This window comes from Falco biarmicus, chromosome Z (assembly GCF_023638135.1).
Source record: "Falco biarmicus isolate bFalBia1 chromosome Z, bFalBia1.pri, whole genome shotgun sequence".
NCBI lineage: Eukaryota > Metazoa > Chordata > Aves > Falconiformes > Falconidae > Falco > Falco biarmicus.
This window is the reverse complement of record NC_079311.1, coordinates 51,986,967-52,010,139: the sequence shown is the minus strand read 5'-3', so window position 1 is coordinate 52,010,139 and position 23,173 is coordinate 51,986,967. Positions and strand designations below refer to the sequence as shown.

Sequence of the window (23,173 nt, the reverse complement as noted above, 5' to 3'; positions counted from 1 at the left end):
TTATGACCTTACATGAGTACTGTGTTTTGTCTCTTTTAATAAATACAGTACTTGTGGAATGCAGACTACCCTTTATCTGTAAACTCCAGCAGAACATCTAGCTTTAAAATACTCCAGAATTCCATTTGTTTCCTTAGTAACCTGTGAACTTCCAGGTGCTCTTGCTGTTGCCACTGCTAATGTCCTGTATCAGCCCACCAGAGAAGCCTCTAGACAATAACAACTGAAATATTCCCTTCAAAATCAAATAATATATAATCACGAAAAAAATCATATAAGGTCCTATCAAAACACTAATTCTTTCAGAACTCATTATCATACATATAAGGGTAGATCTGTATGTAAAATTCACAAGGTTTTAGTTTCCATATTATGGTTCAAACTGAATCTTTAACTTCCAGGAAAATTGTTTAGTATTAATATTAAAGTTTTTCAACCTTTTCTGTTTCTCTGGATTTCTTCAGGGCTGGCCACGCTGATTTCAAGAGCAAAGTGGCATTTCAAGTGGGAAAGATTACAGGATTCTCGTACTGGGAGGCTCTCTTGGAAGATGCTGGTGTCATTACACAGAATCCAGGTGGATTACTGCTGGCTCATTAGTACATCAAAACATGATTGGTATCTTTAACAATATGAAAGAAAGGAAGGTAGTTTTTAGACAAGTAGATTTATTTACCTGTTTAAAATGAATTTAGGTATTGGAAGATTGCTACAGGCCCCCAGACAGAGTTAGAGAAGCAACTTGGTATGTATTTCTAAGAGATTTCAGTGAAATTGAGGACCACATTAAGATCAACTTAATCCTGAATACCTTCATGAAGCTTGGTCTGCACACTTGAAAAAAAGCCATTGTCCACTTAGATACTACTTTGAGCCCCACAGGCACAAGCCATTCCACAAAACATTCAGTAATGCAAATAATACTGGAAAAGGACTGAGCAAGTGTTAGGAAGGTAAAACTTCACCAAACGTGTCTTTAAGGACTCCTTCAAAGCACTGTTGTGTTTATCTGTTTGGAGGTGCACCAGCCTCATGGCTTGACAATGTAACAGGAAAAAAACTTGTGTCATTAGGATAAATGTGTTGTTTCTTTCCTCATACTCTCCTTTTAGATACCTAATGCAGTTCACTGCAGGAAACTGGAAGTCTGAAAAGCACACAGCCTTGATACTCTTTTCCATTGAGTCACATGGACTGAAACTTCTCCCTGTATAAACACTGAAATACCAGAAATACCACTGCTGAAGAAGCTTATCCATCCTGAGTTTTACAGTGTCTGTCTGACTGGTTTGTCAAAGAGATTTGCAGATAGAAGGAAAACAGAACTATTTTGATGCCAGGTTTCTCAAAACAGCTGTCAAAGCAGTAGAGAGGTATGTGAAATAAATCAGACCATGAAAGGTTCCTAACTTTTCACTTTTCACTTTTTCCCCTTTTCTTTTCCAGTGCTTTGGCACATCTATGTCTCCTGAGCAGATTACGTTTCAGATTCCTCAGTTTACATGAAAGGAAAATCTGAAATTTTCCACACAGAAAGGAGTTTTTGCAGTCTGCAAATGATGTGTATGTGACATAGTTGGTTTCTCCATCATTGTGACTTTGAAAGAAGCCTGAAATTTATGATCTTTTTTATAATCTAGCATTTGCCAGAGGTCTCCAGTTTCTTTCCCTAATTATTGAAAATCTGGAACAGAAAGGCAGACTTTCAAGATAGCTCAGAAGCTAAACTAAATCTGTAGAAGGGAATGTCTCCATTTTCTGAGAAAGGGGAGAGCATTAGAAGGAAATAAAGGACTAAGCTAAGGAAACTTTCATTTGTGTCACTCAAGGTCATCTGTCTAAAAAAATTAGCTTAGTCTGTGGTTGCACACAGTGGGTTATTTTGTTATTGCACTGAGCTGTAAGCAGAGCTGAAAGAGTTGTCTGGGAATCATGAAACAATAAAATACCTTTTGATTTAAGAAAAAAGGAAGAAGGAGCTGAAATGCCATGCCTTCAGATAGCTGATAAGAGACCATGATGTTGTGGCAAACAGGGTGGTTTACTCAGATGTGGAGAGCATGAAGCAGGAGAGGCACTAGCAACATAAGTCAGGCAGCTGCTATGGATGGCCTGGCTCTCTATGCTGCAGTAAAGGGCACAATAATAATTTTCTTCTGCCTGACAGATGGTGAGTGAAAGACTTTAGAGTGAACTCCAAAGACTAAGGTGAAGACGTGTGGGAAGCATCTAATCCTCTGATAAACATATTGTGTAAGTCTCATGCATTGTGACCTCACACTCTGTACAGCTGCTTTGTACAGCTTTGTGAATCTTCCTAATTTCCACAAGTAATATCCATTAATAAACACTCTTTTTTTAATATTCACATGCATAAATGTTTTTACTAACTTTTACTTCCTATGTACTTGTCTATTCTGGGCTTAAGGAATGCAAACACCATTAAGTGAACTTCTAATTATGGTTAAAATGATAGCTAATATACAATTCACCTGCATAGCGTTTACTGTTCAGTGGCACAAAACTAATCACCAAGGTCATGATAAAAGTGACTTAAAAGGGATGAAAATGATGATATGCCTGAGTCCTGTTTCCACTTCGAGGTGATTAGAATATTCGAACATCACAGCAGGAAAACTAAAGGCAAAAGACAAAGTATTACATCTGTTATGAAAGAGGTTTTCTTCTAACATTCTTAAAACCAAAACAAAACCAACAAAACAAAACAGAACAAAACAAAACAAAACAAAACAAAAAAAACCAAAAAAACCCAACAAACAAACAAAAAAGTATACAACAACCAAACAACAAAATAACCCAACTGGGGCATTAATTGAAAGTAGCAGAACCAGAATCTAGGACACAGCAATTACTGTGCTGAAAGAACACTGATGTGGATGACATGCTTTGCCTCCATGTGAGCCAGTAGTGAAAGGACAAACATAGAAACAAACGTCTTGGTAGAGAAAAGGTTTGAGTAAACTCTAAAGTTTCTCCGCTATAAACATCTTTGAAGAAATCTTGATTTTTTGCTCACAAATGCAATTAATTTCAATGCTGCTCAACACAGAAGTTTCTCTCCAATTTGTATTATGCATTCTCCTTGTAGAAAGAAACACTAGTTTTGGATAAAGGTCTACAGATTCTAGTGAATAAAAGATTTCTGTGATTTTAAAAACTTTTCTGTGAAAAATTTTCCATTTGTCTAGAGTCCTTTCTCATCCACAGAACCACGAATTCCAAGTACACTAACCCAAGGTGAGGAATCTAAGCTATCCTGTTCTAATACAAGGAACTGTAGCACTAAAAAAAAAACAGTCTTAATACATGATCCTATTAAACTACCTCTGATTTTATTGTGAAGAATGAACATAAGGAGATTATGACATAGAGATATTTACAAAATATTTACAGGCTATAACCACCACTTATGAAATCAAGCACCACCCAGTTAGCAAATGATAATAGATACTGGTTTCATGTATTTATTTGGGGATAGAACAAGCTATTGTATTCAATTCCTTCATCTGCTGAGATTTCTGCATATGCAAAAAAGCTTGTTTGAGTATTTATGTAAAATTGTAAATATTTGTTCTTTTTTTAAAGAATAATTTAGAGCTTATTTATTGGCAGGTTCATAACAGATAGCACCTCTTAACATCTTGCCTCATTACAGAGTTATCCATGACAATGAGTCTGCAAACACTGATAGCCTCCTACGATATATTTGACCTTTCATGTGTTCTGCATTTTGACGGTGCTTTCCAGTTCAGTGTGCATTACTGAAGCTATAAACACAGCAGAAAGGACGTAAAGCTGAACAAACAGCTGAGTGGAATATATAACCAAAATAACAGATTTTCTTTGAAGGTATCTTTTATTAAGTACTGTAAGGGAGAAGGATTGGACAGAGTTAATAGTTTGCTTGACTTTCATAAATAGGGGAGCTGAAATTATGCTATGCATGCAAATGCATATCTGCAGTACACAGGTGGAAGACAAACTTATGCCAATACATTATGAAGACTTCAGAACTGTGTTTTTTGCATTGCCATCCTTTTAGCCAGCAAATTGCGATAGCGTAGGGCAGCTCTTCAGCCTGACAGAATGCATTCCTTTTTCTCTCAAAGATTTTCTTCTTCAGTAGATGACTACACCATATTGCACAAAACCAGCATACCTTATGCAGTGCAGCTGTGAAGTGCCTGCAGTTTTCCTCAGTTGGCGACAGTCCCCAGGGTACCTACATGACACTGGGGGAAATGGCAGGCAATATCAAACCTGGGGAAAATATTTGTTCTGCTTAAAGAAGCTTCAGTAACTTTTGATAGCAAGGCACTGCCTTATTAACTTGCCCACAAACTGCTGATACATAAATCATTTTAGCTTTTGGCACACTGAAAAGACTGTAACAATGTAAGATTAACCTACCCTTTGTATCTGTGTGTAGGTGTCTTGTAGATGGGGTTAGGAGAGGGATGAGGAGGATCTGATGGGTCTGAAAACATTCAGACTTTTGGATAATTACCAGTCCCTTGAAAAATATGATGAAAGATGCAACTAGCTGGGCATCTTAGTGGACATATTTGCTACATGAGCAACACCTGTTTTATATTAAAATTAACAGAGATTTAGGGCTTTAAGTGGACTTGAGTAATTGCTTTTACTAATTTCTTATACTGGTATTTACAGCTGTCATTATTAAATGGACCAAAGTTTAATTTTACCCAGGGAGTCTATTAAAAATAGTTTTGTTTTGCTTTCTCAGTCGTTTACATTTAACAAAGGTAGCTAATGAAATCATCTTCCTTTCTCACTGCAGAAATACACTTTCTGTGATTAGATACTTGAATCACCAGCTTCATTGTTTCTGTTTGTTTTGACTGAGGCCCTGACTTAATTGAAAAATGCTTTTAATTACATTTTAGAAGTTCTACTAATAGAGTTTCCAGCCAAACACATAATGACCTTGAAAACATTTCTGACATCCAAGAAGAAAAAAATAAGTAATCAAATACATGAAAGCTAGGAAAATCTTATTAATTCCAAGATAAAAGCATTTCATTCTCAAAAATAATAAAAAAAATCTTTTTCTAGTACCATTTCTTATGACTATCAACTGGAAGCAAGAACGGAAGAGTTTGAAACTGGGTATATTCTTATTTAACCAGCTTTATTTTTTGGGTAACACACATGCAGCCTTGTATTTCCTCTCTTCTTAAATGCAAACACATGGAAGACATAGATATGTTTTTGTTTTAGAATCCCAGACAGTCAGAATAAAGGCATATCTTTAAATTCTGCCCATAATAACCTAATTACTGTTCAATCTTACTCTTTTTTTTTCTTTTCTTTTTTTTTTCCCCAGCATGTATGAAAGGCTGATGCATTTCCTAGTAAGACTACAGAGATTAATACTGCAAACTAAATGAGGTTTTGTTCTGTCCATACAAATGCAAGGTCACAACTATTGCAATTTTGGGACACGTCAGTTTATTACTGTCACATACAATTATACAGAGACAGAGCATAGAATTAGCAGGACAAAAGTAAAATTATCATTGATAGTTATCCTTGACAGCCAAAACCCAGTAGAGTGTAAGGGAAGAACATTAAAGCTATGTAAAATGCAATTTGGTCAAAGAAATTTGGTCAGAGAAAATGTCCTGAATATAAGGGAGTTTTTATGTAGTTTGGGGACAGAATACTATAGATTAAAATCTTTAATCTTTTTCTTCATTCTCTTAACCATAACTACACAGAAGGTAATTGTCTTTAAGGACCAGATTTCACCAGAAAGAGATGCAGAGGAAGGAGCAAAGGCTGTATGGAGGGAAAAGTTACCTACATTTTCTGGCAGTTAAAGTCTAAGCTGTAGATTTTGATATGTAACTACTTTTGTGTTCTTTTTATTATTCACCTCTGTATGATACTTACATACAGAACTGTCCACCTTTGCTTTCAGTTAAGTTTTTCCACTGCTCCTCCTCACTCTGTTGCCATCTGCTATCATCTCTTTAACAAGGAAGCATCCAAAACGGTAATTAACATTGCTGTTCATTGAGAAATTTATGATCATGTTTAACTGTGCATAATAGCTATGCTGATCATGTTGGAGAAAGAGAAAAAACAAAATCAATTGCTTTGATTTAATCTGCTTTAGGTATGCGTAATAGAGGTGTATGTTAGTTATATTGGTCTGCTAAGTATAGTAAGAAAATGCAGTGTGTGTCTATTTGCAGTGCAGTTTTGCAGTTTTATCATTTAACCCTTTATAAGGATTTCTGGTTTTAGGATCCTCAGAGTCACAGATGCTTTCTAGCTTACAGTTTTCACATTTAGTGCCAAGGTATGCAGATTTTGCGGAAGTGCATATAGGAGTAAGAGTTCTGTACATGCAGAACAGTTATTCTATTCCTCATGTTTCTGTATTTCTGTCTTCTGCAGTGTTATTCATGCTAGAACTCCTGGCAGTACTGACGCAAACATGCTTTCTATAAATGAGACCACATTTATATAGATTGCAGTCTGGTGAAATAGGAAAGCTAATGTTAGCATTTATCAGTGGTTTTCAGCTGTCTGGGAGCTCTATTTATTGGACCTCTTCTAGGCAAAGTGGAAAGCTTGTGCATGATCAATAAACATTTAAGCAATGGTAGTTTATATTCCTTTCTTTTTTTCCCCCAACAGTTCATTTACCATCTGAAGGTGATCTGTTGTGGAATATCCTGATTAATAGTATCTCTGTTCCTTTAGAAATATGGAGCTCAGCATAGAATGAACTGCTTAGAAAAAGAAGATGATGAGCTATATCTTCCTTCAGAGTTTATTTAATTTGGAACAGCCATATTCCTCTTTGCCTTTTTCTTAAAGGACATTATAGATAGATAGATGGATAGACAGACAGATAGATATGTAGATGTACATAATATATTATGTATTCATTACATATGGTTGTATATATGCATATACACGTACACTGGGGCTGTATCCTCTTGCCACCTTTCCTCTCAGAAGCCCACTACATTCCTTAGGAAGGCTGGAGTAGGAACCAGCATGGAGATGAACACTTAGGTTGGATTTCCTCTAAAGCCAATGTTGGAAGAAGTTTAAAGGGATTTAACACAGAAATCGATGCTGTTGATTTGTTAAAGATTTGAATTGTTGGTTCATTTGAAAACTGAACTCTGACCGTCAGAGCAATAAGTGTATTTTAAAGTATCTTTTCAGTGATTGATGATTCAATGGTACACACCCCGAGGTATGAATACTTGTATTTTCTATTACATTCCTTTTGTTCTTCCTTCCACTTACCTTATCTCTATGGCTTTCAAGATTATGGCTGAAGTGGCAGCTGATACCAAAATTAATTTGCTTATGGAAGCGGAGGAAGTCTTTGTTTACTCTGTTGATGCTCACCCAGAAGCCTGTCTTAGTTTGACTTCAGTGTGGGTCTGGGTTTCTGACCAGGCTGGAAGATGGAACACCATAGGGTGGTGTTGTCTAACCTTTAGTCCTTTTTCTGTTAGCAATCTGCTGCTTTGTAAAGAATGGCCAAGGGTGAATATTTCCTAAAGCAATCTCTCCTGAATGGTTTACTTTTTCTAGATATGATTAGCAAGTTGTTAAAAGTCATGATTATTAAAGTGCTTTCCTTTCCATTCTAGCTGAATTTGTGGTTCTCTCCCTCTGTTATTTGTTGTATAGTACTTTATAAATCAGCTTTGTAGGAAAAATGTCCCATAATCCTGCAGTATGGCAACACAGATCAGCAGCAATTCTTTAGAGAAGAGTTAAAACATTTCAGCTTGGTGCTGAAAATTTTCATGTCTTTTATATATGAAACAATGAAGAGCATCCATGGGACCATTTAAGCTACTACTTGACTAGATATTTGAAATTTCATTTTAATTTATGATACTACAACAATCTTATATTTAAAGAAACCAGTTCTAAATGCAAAGGGGAAACCTGCTGAACATGAGATTTGAATATTGGTAAGAGTAACAAATCTGTAAATATAAATAAGGAAATGTTATAAATTTGGCAGGAAAGAGGGAAGGGCTGTGTGATCTAGCAGTTTACCTGGATCTATGATAATTGTAGGCATTTTTTATAATGTTGTTTAGCATAGCCTGAAGTCATATGTTTGGATGACTCACCAAAAAAGACACTCTTTTGCTCCCTTTTTAATGTGCTTGCTGAATTTCTTAGCTTTGCAAGAAATAACTACATTTTGGCCATGTGTTGTGTGTCCAACCCTGGAGTTAGAAAGATTGAGCTATACTCTGTGTGATCAACTTTTCCTAGAGCAAGCGTTCTACAGTGCAATGAAATCCTATTTCCTTAGATGAAAAGGATATATATAACATGTTGATATCTTGCTTTTTCAAATTATTTTATATGTTTAGTTCATCAATACGCTTCTAAAAAATGTCATGGACTCTACTATGTTCTTTACATTTTTGGAAATGTATTTTCTCCAGAATGGCAGAAGGAACAGGTTCATTTGAAGTCACTTTCCTTTTTTACAGTATAGACACACACACACACACACACGCCCCAAATACTTATTTGTTTTTACTTATATATCTGTTTTGATATATGACATGTAAGGAGTTAAAGCTGTAAAGGAGAAAACGCTATTCATATTAGAGCCTGAACACATTCTGTAATCTACTTTGTCTTGTCTGTCTCACTGCTATTTTGGGATGGTCTTTTCATGTGAACATGCCCATGAGCTTTTCTAGCTGAAGCATGAAATTTGCAATGTGAAACTGAGCAACATGCTCAATCTTTCTGATGTACTTCTGCTGGGAACTGTGCTGTTCAGTGCAGGGCTCCTATAGTAGCTTTAACAGGTATCAGCTGTGCTGAGGCAGAGTAACATTGCTGTCAGTGGCTTGGATACATCCCTGAGACATCCTGCCTTGGACACATCCTCAGATTCCCTAGGAAATTTAAGCTTAATTGGTTCTCTGGATCTGGCTCCAGCTTCCAAGTTACAAGCAAGTAACTTATTAGTTTTCCTTTTAAGTAGGTCTCTGATATTTACAGCTCAGCACCCTAGCTAGTGGCAAGAGTTGATATTTGCTGATGACAAAATTCATTAAGACTAGCCAGTGAAAGTAGGCAGCCCTGTTGTCTTGTAAGTCTGACTTACAGCTCCTTGCAGTGTGGGAACAGTGCTCAGCCCTCTGCAGAGAGGACAGCTGCTATGAAAAGCTTTTCAGCACAGTCCCTGATGCCGTGACTGGCACCACACCTGTGCTTGCAAGCCAGCACCACAGCTGCAGAGGTGCCTCTTCATGTGGTCCATTTAAGTGACCTTTCTGAGCAAGTCAAAGGCTGATTGATGTCAACAGTTGTAAATGTAACAAGAGTCAGATGACCTTTCCAAAGAAAAAATGTGGGGTCAAACAGATTCCCTGAAATCAACATTACAACCTGCCTTCGGCCTTTACGATCAACGTTTCTTCTAGCACCCATAAAAACAAGATCTTGGATTTTGTATTAGACGGTGAAGGCCACAGTCACGGGGTGGTTTATGACAAGCAGTCCCACCTAAGGCACAAACACTGTCCAAAATTATCTCACCATTTCATTAACTCCATGCTTACCTAGTGGAAGGGACGAAGAAGAGGTTTTCCTTTGGATACCCACAATGGGCTCATCACCAGACCATCATTTATTATTGAAAATAATCGAGGTTTTGAATCTGCATATCTACAGCCAAACAAACCCCTGTGTTGACCGAAATACCAGGGCCTGCATCCATTTCAGCACCAAATCTCATCTTTCATAAAGCTAAACTGGCAACACGTAAAGCCTCAGAATCATGGGAGATGCTGATCAATCTTTTAGGACTGTTAAACCCAGTTTTCTGTCAAATTACAGCAAAGTGTGTTTTTCACAAAGCTAAGTGCAGGCTGCAGGTTGAGCTATGGTACTTTTTCTGTTGTCACTCTGTCTTCCAGATTCAGTTTGTACCTAACAGCAAACATAAATGAAGGAGCAGGCACTGAGGTATTCAGGGAAGATGCGTGCTGTTTTCTCTTTTAGCACTTGCTTCTTACTGTCCAGTCTGTCTTTCCTCTGCCTTAATACCATACAGTTTTCCCCTAAGCTTAGCACTGACTATATGGCAACATAACCATATATTAATATAGGTCTTAAGAGCACTAATAATGTACAACTCAAACCCTGGGGACTATTATTGAGTTCTCCTCAGTGGCATCCCATTTACCTGTGGCTCAGTTTTATAGGGCCTAGACATTAACAGCTTGGATTTCTTAGATCCAACACTTTGTGCTAGGGGTAGAGTTGATCTCACCCACCTTTAGCTGTGATAAAGGAACTTCTCTACCTGTATAGATTCCCACTTTAGTCATTGGCAAACATCATATTCAGGATCCTAGTCACCCCAGCCTGAGACAAACGAGCCACAGGAGGTGCTAATCTCAGTGATTATCTCCAAACAACAACAAGATCTCAAGTTTTATTATGGCTGAGAGTATCTTGTGATCCTGGAAACGCTCCAGAGCAGCAACAAACACAGGTCTACAGTGCCTTGGCAGATCAGCTTTGAGACGTAGGTCTCAACACATAGAAGCTGTGCTTTATCAGAAGGTCCATGTCTGACAGTTTCTCCTTCTGATGCATCTGTCCTTAAAGTAATCTATGATAGCTTAGGTAACATTCAGCTTCCAGTTTTTCAGCAGTTAAAATCATCTAAACATAGGAGCTGAAATTCATTTCCTCTGAAGTCTGGATAAGTGTGAAATAAGTTTTGCCCAGTTCTGCCCTGTTAAGATCTGATTTCCATAAGAAGAATGATTGTTTGGTGTCAAGAAATAAAGTGAAGTGGCAAAGATCCCATGAAAGGCAAAGGTTTAATATACTATTCCGAACATAAGGCTGAACAGCTCCAGTTCATTTATAAAAATGTATTACAGACAGAGAACAGACTGAGTGAGCAACCCTGTTTTTCTGTTAGTATATAGAAGATGTAAACACTTGCAGCATGATGTAGTGGAAATTTTTTGAAAACTATTACATTTTTATAAGATTTTATTTATAAAGACCAGTGACAATTGGCAGCTAAAACATTTTTAGATTAGCAAACACATTTTCCAGAAAATTAAAAGGAGAAAGTAAATAAATACCCTGAGGAGATTTCAGCTGCAGACAAGGAAAATGTGTCAAGACAAAAAGTCTTACATATGGACTTTGGAATACAAGAAGCAAAACAATGAATGTAAATTGTAAGTAGCTGTTATTCATGACATATGCAGAAAGCAGGCCTTTTGGGTGACTCAGTAGAAAGGACAATGGTTTGTTTATCTGGGCTTATGCAAGTGAAATGTTAACTATGGACAATGTCCTGAAAGCTATACTTCACTGACAGAACTCCCTGTGTCATGGAAAAGTTCAATATTTTAAGTCAGTATCTTCTAACACCAAAACATATGAAAAAGCCTTAATGAAAAAAAAATTAGAACAGTTACCCACAGATCAAGACTTGGATACATTAGTTTACACACAAGTGCTGAAAAAACAATATTTAAATATACTAAATGTCATGAGCACCTTTTCATGGTGGCCTGAAAAAGCCATACATTTGAAATATTAGAAAGCCATAGTCATGGTGGAAGACATGATGCTGCTGTCTTCAGATTAAGTTTCTTGAGTATTGAGATGCCTGGCCGACAACATCAGCCTTGAACACACACAGAAATGCTAACAGGACTAGGGGACCACATAACAGTGATTCCCAATATTTTGATTTATTTAGGAGTACATACTTTTGGTAAGCTGCTTCTTGATGTTTACTGTTGAGCACTTTTGCCATTGGAACTGCTTTACAAAACAAATGCTGACTATGAAATTAGCAGACAGGAGGTCACTGCCTCCTGCAAGAAATCTTGTAATATAAATGACCCTCTTAGCTGACTTTTCCTTTGGTATTGACAGCTAATATAGTACAGACCAAGCTGCTGGAAAAGAAAACTCAGAGGATATACAACAAGCCAACTGTAACAACTGACATTTCAGAGAAACAATATTTTTCTGATAATCAGCCAAATCTGTAATCTCACTTGAATATCCCCTCCTCCGTCCTACCAACTCACTTGTCAACAACCCTCTGTCACAACTGGTCCATCGTCTTCACTCATATGCATTTTAAGATTTTTTTACGAAGATTTACTTCAAAAAGTAAACCTACATAAAGGGGCTGTGGGAGGAATATAAAATTATTTATCCAAGAAGTATTCCCTCCCATTAACCACTTTCCTACAATGAATATACTTCTATTTACTGATGTCTAGAATAACTTCAGTGACTCATGAATTGTTATCTAGAATACTATATGAGTAATTTGAATTATCTTTCAGGAAAATTTGATGATGTTCCTTTTCATCTTCATGTATTTTCTGCTTAGAATAAGTATGATGATGCCAGAATTAATGGGTGCCCTGGGGAGGTACTAAGTCCTATCCTGACACTCCTGTCAGATGGACAGACATCCCAGTAATTCTTTCATTTCCATTGTCATAACCCAGAAAACACTTTTAGGAATCAAGGTCGGAAAATTCCTAATATGTAACTTTCCAAAGTTTGTGAGAAATTGATTGATGGGCCTCTTAACCATCTTCCTCATAACTCTTACTATAACCCATTGACTGAGATGGAAAACAAGAAACAACAGAATTATCAAACCCCACAGAAGTAATGGTCAGGCAGTGTTTGATTTTCTTCCCTGTAGTTTACTGAGGTATATCACTTGAGAACTAGATCACTTCCATTGAAGGAGTTCACCAACAGTCTCTAGATTGAGATCCACCTTCTTTTTGGCCCTAAAGATAAAACTGTCCTGTGGCATTCTTTGCAGCTAGTCCAGATTGACAAAGTGGAAGGGTCGCTCCACCAGGCTAAGAGAGATATTCAGTTTACATGATCGGTGGGCGTGGATGTCATGAAACATAAGCTTTGCTTGAGGGTTTCCCCCACACACTTTCTTAGCATCAGCCCTCAGGTTCTCATTACTTTAGGCCTCTGAATCATTTGTGTAATTATCAGGGTGTAATCATCATCCTCCCTCCAGAACAACCGGTTGACTGCCTTCTTTCCCTTCAGAAGCTTGATGTGCCAGCACTGTATTACCAAGGACAACATGCACCAAAGCTATCACACAGAAAAATGCACAAGAACAAACAGAGAACAAGACACTTCATTTTGTTCCTCAAATTACACTGCATAAAAATATAAAAGTCACTGGAGTATAGTTCTTGATAGTTCTCCTGGCCTTCAAAATGTAAAACCTTTCTTAAGGCCTGCAGAGTGACTGAATGCCTCTGCAGTAAAATTTATACTAAATCTTAATTATCATTCTCCTTTTCTTTCAGGGCTGTGTGTTGGGAGACCTTGAAATCCAGCAAGGCTCATCTACATAGCTCAAAAAAGGTTAGCTTTTTAGAAGACAGGAGGCTTTGCAGTATTTATTGATGCTCTGACCTGAAACTATGTAAAACACTTCTTCATTGCAGAGTACATAATTGCCATTAAACCTAAAATCAATCATTGTCTGTATTTGTCAGGCCATATGGCTACACTCTTGCCTAACTGTCTCTACTTTAAGCCTGATCTACCACTAGACTGCTAATATTAATGGTATTTGATTTTCAGGATATCAACTGTGAGTTGATAGAGCAACCTAGGGGCAAAGCATATGCTGGACTTCATCACCCTTAACATCATAGGCTCCTTTTGTCAAATGGGAAGGTTAAAATTCTCCGTGCTTCTCTAACAGTTTGCAAGACTATGTGAAAATCTACATTAGTGAATGTTTCTTCTGAGTTTGTGAGGAAAAATGAGCTAGCTGACCTGATTTATGTCTTGGCCCTATCTATTTATGTCATTATCTATGTATCTATTTATTTTTCAATGACTGTATTTCTGGATACCTAGATATCTGAAGATAAATACCTACATACATGCACACACATATACTTATGTATGTATGGCATTTGTAGTATTAGACAGATGCCATACCTGTCTCTCAGTCTGTCTCTCTGTCTATTTACCCATTGTTTATCTATCAACAGAATACCTTTATATAAAACACATATTGAGGGCGTTCGTTTTGAAGAACAGGCATAGAGTCTGGTAGGTGTGAGAGGCTTTCTCTGAACATCCTCCTCAGCAGTTTTAAGACTAAATGAATCTGAGTCATTGACTTTCTAATTGTTACACTAGATACCTCTTAAAATAACAGAGCAGTAGATGATAGAGAAAATATCCCCCCCCTCCCTCCTTCAAACGTCGATGATGTGGTGGAGACAGAAGAGTACTATCTGTGGAAAACTGATTAAATACATGCCTTCCAAAGGCTATGTATGGAGTGAAGACCCATACGTTCAGTCCTGCACAAAAGGGTCATGATGCTATTCTACTTTCGTTATTTTAGTTATGAGTGGCTATTAACCAGCATTAATTTACTTCTTGAAGACATGGTATGGCAATGGAGGGAGGATGGCTGGAAAGGGTAAGGAGACGAGGAATTCATGCTTTTCTAGACAGAAACTGTTTGGTCACATAATTTTTGCTCAAGTTCATTGTAACTGTAGAAAATAAAGCTTATTCTGAAAGATGACTCTGAAGAACACATGTGGAATAAACTGCTGGCCCAAAGTGAGTAAAACTCATGCTTTTTTTTTTATTCTAGTAAAATCAGGCACTGATTGCATCAGCACGAACTCCTTTGTTTAGTGATGCTTAAGCAGATAACAGTCCTTTCCTCACCACCTCACCTTAAAAAAACTTAAGATGTGCCAGAGAAGAGGGAGAGAAAAATGGACTTAAAATATCAAACACACAGTGTTTTCTAGGGAGAGACAAAATAAAGTATTAAACATCACAAATAATTTTTCATTTTATGAATTCACCCATCTGATGCTTTCCTAGAATCCAAAAGTCCACTGTTCATAGATCAATACAATCAGTCAGATGAAAAGGCTCCAAATACGCTTTCCCTGGTTCAGTGTATGTCAAAGATAGTTTCACTATGTGCATCATAGCACAGTCATCCAGTAAAAACAGAACTGAGCCTGTTGCTTAGGCGCCACACAAGACATTATCATACTGGTGATGGCATGAAAAGGATTGCACGTGCAGGATTGCACATGCAGGAATATAAGGACCTAGCTATCAAACCTTCCAGCATAAAGGAGGAGTCTAAAGTTGATTTTGTATAAGTTGTCTTAACAGACTCAGGATGTCCAAGAGTAAATATAGGAAGACAACTGTATTTTTCTCTGTTGGAAAGATCAGAAAATGTCACAGCAACTTTTTCAGACAAATTTTTTCTTTTGCTGCAATTACAGTATCTTCAAAAACTGTTCACAGACAGCTACTTTGGTATATAAATGCTGATTTCAAAAAAATAATCCTGAGCCTTGCTTGGCCTTATATACAGATAGTTTGCTATTGGTTTGTTCTGCTGAGAACTGAGTTTTGCAAATCTGAACTTGGGTAACAAGTGGGAGATGGACAGCCATGGCTTAGTCTAGTGGACCCTGATAAGGGAAAGGAGAAATGTAGTTTATAACTTGTAAAGCTAATTAAAAATTGAATATAGTGTAAAGCACAAACTTAAATTACAAAATAAAAACAGAAGAAATGTATTCACATGCAGAATTCAACTTACCATCTAGAGACAGAAGACTTCTGGGCTTGCAGTTCTCTGGAAAGAAGGAAGAAAACCCATCAGCTGAGCCCAAAGGAAGATTTAGCCTGAGACAGCCAAATTTTAATTAATCTTAATGAAAACAAAAGGAGGAGCACATTCACGAGCAGTTGAGGATTGCAGACTAAGTAGCCATTCTCTGTCAGTACAGCCACTAACAAGAAATGGGTTTCAGCCCCTTAGATTTTGCACACGACTTGATTTTCCTTGTAAGCAATATGTGTCATGTTTGCTTTATAGAGAAGTAAACCACACTGAGACACCTGCTCACAGACCTAAGGGTCAGTAGTGTCCAAAACGTTTATATACCTGTGGTTCTGCCTGTGTCCCCACAGTTGTAAAGAGGACTGACTTACATGATTACTGATGTATTACTGATGTCATCATGACATGATTTCAGCCTCTAGAGCGGAATGGAATTAGAACTCTAAAGCTTTTCTTGTTCTGGGCCTCAGATAGGTCTCATGAAAATTCAGAACATTCCCAAACTTTAAGATTTTCTCTCTCCTCATAGCCAGCAACAGATTTTAAATTCCCCTCTGCAGTAAGAGGTACAGTCACTGGAAGTTCTATGGACGTTAGAGATATTTAAACAATTATAGTAACTCCTATACTGACAATAATCACCCCAAAAAAGGGACAAGCAACTGATGTAAGACAATACAATATTTACTGATTGCTTATGGTAACATGGGACAAAGCCTTCTCTATTAAAATGCAATCACTTCGTTTATTCACATTGGGCATTTGGACCCAGGTTCTTCTGTGGGTTATACTAATGTGAATTTAAACTACATCCTATATCAGTGCAGTTAATACAAATTCACACAAATGTAACTGAGGCTGAAGTCTACCTGGCCAAACAGATTTGTTAGGCCTCTGAATTCCGGCTGTGTCCCCAGATCCTTCACTAGGTGGGATCTGACTGGCAAAATCCCATGTAAAGGCTTTCAATAATATAAATAAAGGATGTGGAAGAGCTGACTTCTTAAATGGTTATACCTGTCAATGCCTTGGGTTTGCATCCAATTTGGAGTAAAGCCTAATATCTTGAAGCTTGCTCCTAATGGCAAAATATGTTCCTCCCCAAATAATTCAATTCATCACCATAACTGCTATGTAAAAGCATGTGTTATGTTTTTTCTGTGCTATTATAAGATCAACTCAAACTCAGAAGTAATAACCTTTTTAACCTAGAAATTTTATTTCAGCTCAGAAAAAAAGGTTAGGGAAAGCAATTAATCTGCTTAGAGAATATTTCAAGAGAAGACAATAAGTTCAGGGTTTACTGTCTTCTGCTCTTTCCCTACCCTTGCAAGAAGGGAATATATAAGGGATTTATGTATAAAATATGGGCCTATTATTTCTTCAGCAATAGCCATATCTAAGGCTACCAGCCTTAATTGCAACTAAGTCTCTTGGAAAACAGCTTAATGCAGTTCCATCTGGCTTTTGGGGTTTTAAACCAAGATTTTCTCCATGGTATCACTAAATCCATCAATCCATATCACCAAATATTGTTAGTGACATTAATAGGTATAAGTACCTTGAACAAAGAACACATCCATAAAAGCTGCCAACCTACCTCATGGTAGTGTCGTCTTCTATTTTTGTTTCTCCCCAGCCAGACATATAATCACACTGATCTGGATCTTCCTTTAGTCTCCTGCTGCCAATCCTGCCAGCAGACAACAAATCTAGTGCTGAAATATCTTAGAAGTTACTTGTGATTTTTTGCTTTCTTTTGTTTCATTTTTTACTTTAGCATAGTGTTCAAGAACAGCAAGATACTTTTCTAAGAAGGAATGTCTCATTTCAACATAAGAAATAAAAAACCATCAAGTATGTGGTAGGAATGTTATTGCTGTATTGAGGTTAAAAAATATTATTGTAGCTGAAGTAATTTTGTAAAAGCTGGTGAGCATTTAAATAGCAATTATTAGTTAAACACCTGAGGTACTTTTGATAGTTTAAAGACTTACCATGTTTCCCAGCCTTAAGCTATTTGAAATTCAGGGTATTTCTCATGACAGTTTACCATAGGGTGGCTGGTGTTCAGCTGTTTTCCTAGAGGAAAGAGGAACTAAAATGAATGAATGCTCTAGCTAGTTTGAAAAAAAGAAGTGCGGTTACTCCTTGCACAGGTCTCTTCCTGGAGATGGATTGTGAACTTAGTTTACTGCCTGTCCTACAGATGGTTCTTTAACCTACTTTCCACAGTTAACTTGCAGAATCCAGAGACACAGGTTAGTTTTAAACTTTGGTGTTTCACAGCTAGCACACAAACAAAAGAAAATAATTTTTTAAAGGGGCTAGTTACTAATTCTCAGTGACACAATTAAATATATTTCATATTTTTCACAACTGAGGACTTCTGTCTTTCATAAGTTAAAAATGATACCTAAGGCCAGTTTAATTCATGCTCTTGTAATTTTCTTAGCCAGCTTTGCTATAAAAATTCATTTAAAACTCACTTTCTAATATGTGTAAAAGCAAAGTAAGCTGAAATAAGATTTTGATTCATTTAAGTGCCAATTTGATTTACAGCAATAAATACTTATTTTCAGGTTTCCAGTGTCAGAACCGTGTCATGATAATGTTGCATGGGACCTTTGTGGCAGAAATCTAAATTCAGCATTAGTCTGACCGTTACTACATTACAAGATTCCTGTTACTATGAAGCAGAAAAATTTGGAATGCGAAAATATTCTTTGCCCTGTTTTTCCCCATTTCATTACTCACTCTGGAGCGGTCCACACAATGTTCCTTTTTGATCCTTTTTTTTCAAAGACTAAATGTATGCAGTAAAAAATCTTGAAAAATACTGCTTACTTCATTGACCCATATGCTGACTGGTACAATCTCATTTATCTCCTGTGCTTAAGAAGAGGAAGACATAGAATTTCTATTCCATAAAGTAGGATGATGAATGGATTTGGAATAAATCTGAACAAACTACATTTTCAAGTTGTTGTATTAGTCACTGTTTGTAGTTCAGTGCAAGGTTTTTCAATGTCTTCAGAGTAAGTGAACCAAAAGATGTTCACACTTGAGAATGAATAGAGAAAATAGAGATAGAAAAGAAAAAAATATAAATCCCTGGCAAACTTGGTGTTCTCTTTGCTCATATGCTTTATCCCATCCTAGTTATATTAAGAATGTTCCACTTCATTGTAAACACTGGAAGATGAAAATTGTCAAGCTGAAAATACACATTCTGCATTTCCTGCAGTCTCAGGTATGCGATAACAGTAAACCTAGGCCAGTGATTACATTCACATCAGCTTCTCTCTTTAGGCACATAACCCTACTGAAACAAGTAGAACTGCTTGTGTATTTAATGCCTTGTTGGATTACCTCCAGTATGTAGTGATCTTTCATCATATGCTAGCTAAAGGAATATGCATACCACCTTAACTCTGCCTAAATTATAATGGTAGCTTGATTAACTTTAAAAAAATATTAATTCTGCTGTGTGTGAAATGAAAAAGATATAAGACCATTAGTGGAGACACCCATTGACACAAGACAGTATATGAAAAGTTTATATTTAAATATCCGTCTCTTTGTTTGATCTCCGAGTCTAATTATCCCACCCACCACAAACCCAGAAGAAATATCTGGCTTTATAGTTTAGTAAGTCACCTGACATCTTAGGATTCTAGACATGGAAATAATGCATTAAAAGCATATACAAGTCAGTTCAAGTTAGTTCAATCTAAATACTACCGTCCCAATGAGCTATATTGTTTCAGTTTTGAAATACATAGGTATTCAAACTAAATAGCTCCAGGATACATACGCAGCACTTCCCTTATCATCTAACTCAAAGCCACTGCTTCCAAAGTAGGCTTTTTAAAGCAAAATTCTCACACGTCTGCCCTTCCAAATTTTGTTGTGGAGTCTCTGGGGTTGTCTCAGGTATGCCCTGTTCTAGAAGCATGCCTGGCATTTCTTCTCTTTTAGAGAAAGTGGGTAACGCCTCACAGATTCTTTGAATGGGGAACAGAAGATTGATTCAGGATTGCCTGCATCAATTGGCAAAGGCATTCTGCCTAAACCTGTAAGAGTCCGTGCATGCACAGGTAACCTGGCACTGTTTAGGTGGTCTATGGCTGTTCTATGTGTTCGTCTTCATTGCCAGTGCCCTTCAACCTCCCAGAAGCTACTGCTTTGAGGAACTGAGACAGTAATGAGGAAGTTGCAATGTGTTTTGAGTAAAGCTGTACCAACTTGTTCACAGACTGTAGCAGAACATGTTTTCAGGATTCACACATCTACTGAACTAGTTTAAGCATGAATCCTTGGTATGTTTTTACAACGTATTTACATAGCATAGCACACTACAATGCTATTACAAAATGAGTCAGAAACAAGTTTTTTCAATGAGGAAGGCTTTTGCTTATTCACCCCGAAACATATTCAAAAGATATTTTTTTTTTTTTCTGTCTAGAAATGACGTCTGAAACACAAATTTAACCTACAATTGAAACAGTAACCTAACAGTAACAGAAAAGTAATTCTGAAGACAGCTAGTGCTTTTACAGCATCGTTTCAGTATGACTTAGGAGATAAAATAGAAGCCAGCAATACATGAGCAGTTTACTGGAGACTATCAGCCGAATTAAGACGCCAGAGAACACAGACCTCTGGCAGCCCCTGGGCCAGGATATCCCAAAAGCTAACCAGCTTGCCATTCACATGCTGTATTCTGAGCTCTTCTATCCCTGATTCACTTAACTGTGTGCCATATTTAGACTATAGGCTAACAATGACAGTGTATCATTCATAGCCTAGGAACCTCCTCATAGAAATATAGTGCTCTGTAGGGGAAAGGAACAGGTACCCATCATCTGCATTAAGAAAACGTGATTGGAAGCAAGTTCTGAACCACAAGTTGCTATTCAGAAACCATTATGTGTAGAAACTACACATGCTGTTCTTTTATAACCCAGTTTTTAGGTAGAAAACTAAGTTACTGGACTTTCACTTCACCAGAATATGGTGATGTTGTTGGATTTTTCCTTACTCCTTGTCTAGTGTTAAAAATCTAATCACTAGGCAATCATCAACAACTAGGATTGAGAACAGCATGCTTTTCCTTTGGAGCAGTAAGCCACCAAGCAGATTCATACAGAAAAATCTTTGTCCCTGCCACTAATTCTGAAAAATATACATGTATGGTTTTATTGTGGGCTCCCCCTGGTCAATGGCCAAGCACAAACACAGTAGCTCATATAAAGAATGCAAGAAGACTCATGAATCAAGATAAAGACAGTTAAACAGATGAAGAAAAAGCTATGTGTGGAAGCAAAGCAAAATAAGGAATTACTTTACTACTTCCTGGTGGCAGGCAGATGTTTAGCTGCTTCCTAGAAAGCAGGGCTTCATCAAGTGTAGTGATTACTTGGGAAGACAAGTGCCATAACCATCAAAGTTCTGCCTTCCTCCTGTTTCCACCAGTTTTTCTTGCTAAGCAAGGCATCATATGATATGAGTTATACCTTTGGTCAGTTTGGGTCAGTTCTTCTGGCTGTGCCCTCTCCCAATTTCTTGCACAACCCCAGCCTACTTGCTGATGGGACAGAGTGGGAGAAAGATAAAGCCTCAGTGTTGTGCAAACACTGGTCACCTACAGCCAAAACACTGGTGTGTTATCAACATCGTTTAAATCATAGTTCTAAACCATAGCACCATACATACGGTCTGTTGTGCAGAAGGTTCACCTCATCCCAGCCATACCCAGCACAGATTTCAGCTGCCCTGTAGCAGTTAAGGCAGTACTGGCTTCAGCGTAAGCAAAACAAAAAACCCACACACCTCATTGAAACGTGAGATGAGAAAGACGGTGGTTGGCGAGCTGAAAAACCTAATAATTACACAGATCACCATTCAACTCTCTGTAAGAACATTAAAACAAGCCTTTTGGCAGCGTTTAGGTCAGGGAGCTACTGGCTATCAAATGCATTGAGAAACAAGAGCAAGGTACTCTACTGAAGCCTCCAAACCCCAGGTGCAACTGATTTATTAGAGAATGTTTTCATCATTGTTCCACGTAATTCTCCTCCTGGAAGACCATCATGGTATGATCCCTGGATATGAGCACCAAACTCAAAAGACTTGCTTGTCTGTGGTTGCTTAAATACAGGCAGAGAGAACCGTTACCAAATTTAATACCTGACAATGAATGTATAAATTTTGTTCACACAAACCCACATGATGATGTTCTCTGTACTACATGCTGCTGTCTCCCACCACTGAGAGACACCTGCATCGATTATGAGCTTGTGGAGTGAAATGACTTCTTACTTGTGGCAGTGTAGATAAATTTGAGGAACTTGCAATAATCTGTTTCTTAATTGTTCAAAAAATACAAAACACTACCCTTAGATTTAACAAATCATGCACATTATATATGGCACTGAAAAAAGCACCTATGTATTGAAAAATGGAGAGCAAATCGATGCTTTAACTGTGAGAAATTGCCAAGAATTTTATACAGCCTTTTATATTTTCTTCAAAAGCTGGGAGGAATATCAATTCATCATTTATAAGACAGATGATATTATTTTAATTTGGTGTTTAGAAAAAAGAAATATTGGGAGAATTTTTATCTTGTAACTCCTTAAAAAACATTAGCAGGATATTCAAGAAAGTATTTCAGAGCTTAAGAGGTCTTTGTTCCTCATTCTTCTAGATGAGATTTGCAGTCCAACTGTAAGGAAAACTTGATATAAATTTTCCATGACTAAGACATGAGAGTTTTACTTATGGTAGTCCTGTAGTATAAACTTTATTCTCTTGAATGATTAGGCTTTAGTAACTGTAGCTTTGGTCCTATTCCATTTTGTCAGATAAAGACATAAATCCAGTATTTCCAATTTTTAAATTAAAAGACTACAGTGCTGTATAACAGGTACTTAAAAAAAATGTAGTAAATTTAAGGTTATGAAAAATGAAAAGCGTAAAACAGGCTTTTCAAAAAGCAAGTAAAAAAGCATGGATGTTAGAAAGAGCTTTTAATTTTAGGTCTGAATCCTTTATGAGCATAATTCTAGATTTAATTTGCTGTAAGTCCATGTTTAACATTGTATGGTACCAATATTTTCACCTTGGTACCATATTTTCTTTCTCTGCTAGTGGAAGACTGAATTATTTGTGCTAAATAAAATCCAAACACTGTTTACCAGTGGCACGAGAAATTTCTGAAGCATATTTGTCCAGGACAACACCACCAAGACCACCAGGAAGAAACACTTCAGATAATGTGTTGTAGAAAGCAAGTGCATCTTGATACAGTGTGTATCAACACCATGGGGTAGCTTTTCATGCTCCTGGGGGCAGCTATGTGCCATGTCCTCCCTCCCTCCCTGCCTCTGCAGCCAGCGGGCTTGTCTGTGGATGAATAGTCATCCAGCAGGGTACCCT

General features: G+C 37.3%; 1 long non-coding RNA gene across 1 annotated transcript in view; it reads right to left on the bottom strand.

The window, feature by feature from the left end:
• The window catches only part of LOC130143025 (uncharacterized), a 41,793-nt gene extending 23,970 nt beyond the window's left edge, over positions 1-17,823 (bottom strand). The window contains exons 1-3 of the long non-coding RNA XR_008819610.1: positions 17,728-17,823; positions 17,331-17,423; positions 15,707-15,742 (exon numbers count right to left, since the gene is read on the bottom strand). This is a non-coding gene — a long non-coding RNA (uncharacterized LOC130143025). The remainder of the gene's footprint in view (positions 1-15,706; positions 15,743-17,330; positions 17,424-17,727) is intronic.
• Positions 17,824-23,173: the final 5,350 nt, after the last annotated feature.